Consider the following 5,254-nt stretch of genomic DNA (forward strand, 5'->3'; position numbering starts at 1 on the left):
CAGGGAAGGGAAAAGGGCAAGATGTGGCCGGGAGTTTAGGATAAAGGAGGCTGCACCCTCCAAAACCTCGGGACAGAAAACCCCGCAGGCATGTGTCCCAGGGGACTCTCTCCCTTTATTCAAATAGTATTCCTCTATCTCCTATGGACACTGGCTTTTCCTAGCTGGATTGTCACTACACAAGGTTTCTAGAATTTCAGGTATTTTGGTAGACGGGGCTCTCATTATAGAATAGTTTGGTCCTTTGAGTGAATTAAGGGCTCTCCACTTACATGTGCAAAAAAATATTGTTATGAGTTTCTCTGGTGTTTATTAAAGCCCACGCACAAGTTTGGAAATTCCAGAGTCAGTGAGTGCCATGTCTCTTCCAAACCCACAGTAACATCTCTCACTAATAGTAGCTACAAACACAACTGAGGAAACTGTTCAGGTTTTTATCTGAGAGATTTTACCAGAGCTCCCAGGTGCTGCTCTGCGGTGCTGCTGGAGGTCAGAGCCTGAGGCAAGATTTGCGTTTGCTCTGTGAATCCCAGAACGGTTTGGGTCGGGAGGGATCTTAGGGAAAGCCTCATTCCATGGGCAGGGACACCTTCTACAGACCGGGTTGCTCAGAGCCCCATTCCAGCTTGGAAGGGAGGGAGGTCTGAGCTGCTCCTCTGTGTGTGTGCATACAAACTCTACATTTTCCACACTTTTCCGCGTTCATTTCAACAACCACTTCAGTGTGACTTTCTCCCTTTACCTATTTCCTGTTATGAACTTGGCCAAAAATGAATTTTAAATACTTTCAGGGGGTTCTGGTATTTAGAGACTGGACGCTGAACCACTTTGTAAAAATCAGTTTCCTTTGCAATGTTATTAACACAAAGCTCAAGGCACTGCAAAAACTATCCAGGTATGGAGGGATGTTCCCTTCAAGTTTGATTCAGCAAGAAATCCCTCTGAAAATCATCATATCTGCTGTGTTAGACAGCAGTTGAAAAAAGGCTATTATAAATATGTTTGGATAACAAGCATGTGTTTATGAATGTGTATATTTATCTATTTGTCTATCTATATAAAAATTTCTTCTTATGTTTTATATAGGGGAACAGTTGTTTGCTTTGATATTAAATTATATTTAAGTTAATAATTATTTAATTTCATCCTGAACTGTCTCTGATGCTGCTGTTGAATGCAAAGGCTTTCAATAAATTCACTGAGCTCTGTAAGGAACTTAAACCTGTACAATTTATCTGAATAACCTACTGCATTCAGAATATAACATTTGACTGGCTTTAAAGATTCTTCTTTCAACTTTTTAAAATCTATGTGCTAATCAAGCCTTTTGGTTTTCATAACTTGAAAATTGGTAGAAAGCTGCATGATTCATTTTGAGACTATTTAGTTCTTTGTTTTATTATATGAGACAGGTCAATGCTTCATTTGCTAGTATTTGAACAGGGTTTCTTTAGAAACTGCCTTTTATTTTAGTAAACATTGACAATTTTATTTCTTCAGCTCCTTGAAAAACCACTTCATGTGTACTCATGTAAAGAATGCCTCCTGCAAATGGCTGGCACAATACTGCATTGATTAGAGAGGAAATTGAGATTAAAAGAGAAACCTGCCAGAGAATTATCTGTAAATAAAAGCACATTTAGCGCTGCGCTGGTGCTTCTTGGAAAGCAATCCCTGTGCTCTTTGTACTGTGCTTCTCTTTTCTAGCAGCACAAACTTCTGCCTTTGTATTGCAATCAGAATTCGAATGTCTTTGCATCTTGTCATCTGGCCTCTGGAGTTGAGAGTGATATAAACGGGATATCGCTGGTAAATGTCACGGATGCTGACGAGATGTCAGCAGACCACAGCTGAGAGCTCTGGAATTCAAATCAAGAGAGGCTGATCCTTATCTCAAATGATGTGTTTGAGATTCCTCGCCCCTTCCCAAATTTGCCGGGGCTCCAGCACGTGAGGCTGAGGTTGCAGGAGGATTTTCCTCTGCTGTAAAGGCTGAAAACTCCTGGAAATTCAGTGCGGTCAGGATGAGAGGCTCTTAATTTAAGCAGAAAGAAAACCAGGCAGGCACTTTCTTGTGAGCTTTGAATTTTATGAGTCGGTACTTCCGAGGGTTGTTCCACCTCCTGCACATTTAACCCGAGCCCAAATGCACTGATGTGCTGTCCTGGTTTAAAAGTAGGTGGGAAACCGCCTCCCAGAAACAGTGAATGCTATTTTAGGATTAAACCTCTAGAATCCCTCATCTTACTGCACAGGTTACAGCAAGATGCTCTGCTAATGAATCATCACTGAGCAGCTGCATTTGCATAACGGAGGGAAGATGAGGCACCACACAGCGAGGGCAGCCGCTAATTTATGAACAGGAGACCAGATTCATTTTTTTACAACATTTTTTTTCCATTTATATTTTTATATGTCAATGTAAAAATGTTTCCATGGAGACTGTAAAGGTTTTTATTAAAAGGTCGATAATATACCTCCTACATAATAATTTAAGCAACTTGAGTGAAACCTTATGATCTTGTTTTTCGACGTGTTCCAGTTGGCGTTTTTCCCCCATTGTAACCTGTGCCAGAAAAATGCAGAGAAACTGTAAAACCTGGGAATATGGCATTGTAGCAGTACATATATATAGATATAAAAATATTAATGTTTGGAGGTAAAAATACATTAGCAGGATAAAAGTGAATTGGCTGGGTGCTGTGGTTACGTAATACCTGGTGTTAACATGTAGCATGTACTGCTTGTGCTACACCAGCATATTTTGTGATATATAATCCAGTGTTTATCTATATTCAAATTAGAATCTATATTTTTACTCTGTTCTCTGGAGACATATTATTTAAACAATCTCAGTCACAAAAAATAAACGTAAGGACTAAAGCTAAAATAACTCTGAAGGATTTTTCCCAGTCCTGATTACACTGCACTCTCTGCTGTCTTAATATATCTTTAATTATTACAACTGATCTGAACACAAAGGGGACGGATTCTCAGCTGCAGGGACTTGGCTTCGCTCCACAGAAATTTCCAGTGGAAGGGGGTTAACTTTCATCAGGAGTAAATCAGACCCAGGTTCATATTTCCTGCCCTATCTGGTTCTGCCCTTTGCATTCTGCTGGTGCGAGCCAAAATGTGAACAAACCCCGACCTCTGCTCTGTCAGGATTCGCTCTCTTCTTCCTCCCTGGTGTCTCCTGTTCCCTGAGTCTGGAATGAGGAGGCAGAAAAAGAGTCTGGAATGAGGAGGCACGAAAAGCCGCAGACGCCGGCTGTGCATCGGTGCTTCCTTTGGTTTCCAGGCACAACAGGGACAGAAGGGGACAGAGCTGGGGGCTGGGGGTGGCAGCCAGAGTGTGTGTGTGGGGTTTGTGTGCTCTGGGGGAATGTTCAGCCACCAGAACCTTTGCCCCAGGTGAGGATACCACAGATTCAGAACCTGCAGGAACACAGCAGCCGGTGCCACTCCAAGGATGACAGCAGCCAGTGCCACTCCAGGGGTAACAAACACCTAGTGCCACTCCAGGGACAATGCCCAGTGCCACTCCAAAGATAAAAAACCCTCAGTGCCACTCTGAGGATAACAACACCCAGTGCCACTCCAGGGATCACCAACATGCAGTGTCATTCTATGGATCACAGCCATCCAGTGCCACTCAGGGATAACATCCAGTGCCACTCCAGGGACAATGCCCAGCGCCACTCCAAGGATGACCAACACCCAGTGCCACTCTAGAGGTAACCAATACCCAGTGCCACTTGAGGGATCACCAACATCCAGTTTCATTCTATGGATCACAGCCATCCAGTGCCACTCCAAGGATAACAAACACCCAGTATCACTCCAGGAATATCAAATACCCAGTGCCACTCCAAGGATAACAAACCCACTTCACCTTCCTGAAAGGCAACAGTGCAAGCACAGGAAACTTCCCAACATTTGCATAACCTTAATCTTGTGGTGAACATTTGCAGATTCTCCACTCTTGCTTTCAGCAGCCAAGTCGCTAACGCAAGCCCTTTTAACTGTGTGCTTTTTGATTAACCAGTGGTATCTGGGAATAATAATTGGTCATGGCCATCCATCCTACGGGGTTGATTAACTGGGAATAAGCTGCACATTTTTTCTCCCTTTTTCTTTTTTTTTTCTCTTTCCTTTTTTTTTTTTTTAACTGTAAAGCTTTTCTGTGGTAATTCCACCATTCATCAGGATGGAGAAATTGGCTCCAAACCAAGTACATCTGCCAAAGCCATTATTTCCATCATCACACTCTGCATCAGTCTGCAGTGCAGCCTTGTAGGAAGACAATGTTCTGTCCCCTTGTGGTTCTTAAGTTATGGGTAAGGAGCTTACATATATTAAAAGGAGGGTCTTCACTTAGTCTCTTAATCTTTATGAGCACTAATAATAGTCAACTTCGTTTCCAAAATTTAGAAACACTTGCTTTCAACATAGAAGGGTTGCATATGCTGGAAGATAAGTCTCAGTGCAATGAGATTAGGAGCTCCATGGTTTTGTCAAATATCTCCACATTTTAGATTTAAAAAAAGGGGCCTCTGTAGCTTTAACACATAGGCTCTTCCTCCTATACTTACATTCTGTATCTTTAAGAGGATAATTGCTGAATTGAAATTTGAGAGTGTTATCTTAATAACCAATTACTCAAATAACTTTGAAATTGGCTTAAATTGGCTCGTCATGCTACATTTACCTGAATCTTTTTATGGGAAAGTTAGGAACAAAAAAAAAAAAAAAAAAAGGAAAAAAAAAAGAAAAAAAAAAAAAAAGAAAAAACCTTGGCAGCCTGATTTGTTTAGCATTGCTGGAGGTTCCTGTTTGCAGCAGGGAGAGTGGCCCAGGGTAACCCCGGCAGGGACCCCCTGCCCAGTCACCTCCGGTATGGAGCAGGAAGGCGGCGGGAGGCAGGGATGGCCCGACGCTCTGGCTGCTCACCCCGAGGCAGGGATGGCCCGACCCTCCGGCTGCTCACCCCCAGGGCCTGCCCAAACACTGCCTGTGGCTGCAACCAGAGAGAGATTGAGGGATTTGGGAGTGGGAGGATGGATATGGCTGGAGAAATCCGCCACCTCTTAACAATGCGCTCGCGGCTCGCGAGTCCATGGTTTGGAGAGGAGCAAGTGGAGATATTTTACAGCTCTGTTTATAAGGCTTGTTAAAGATAGTGAAAATCAGGATAATCTTCTTTAAAGAATTCATATGTTTAGCAATATGGTTGGATGATATAGATGTGTTT

The sequence above is a fragment of the Agelaius phoeniceus genome, chromosome 9 (genome assembly GCF_051311805.1).
Source record: "Agelaius phoeniceus isolate bAgePho1 chromosome 9, bAgePho1.hap1, whole genome shotgun sequence".
Lineage (NCBI taxonomy): Eukaryota > Metazoa > Chordata > Aves > Passeriformes > Icteridae > Agelaius > Agelaius phoeniceus.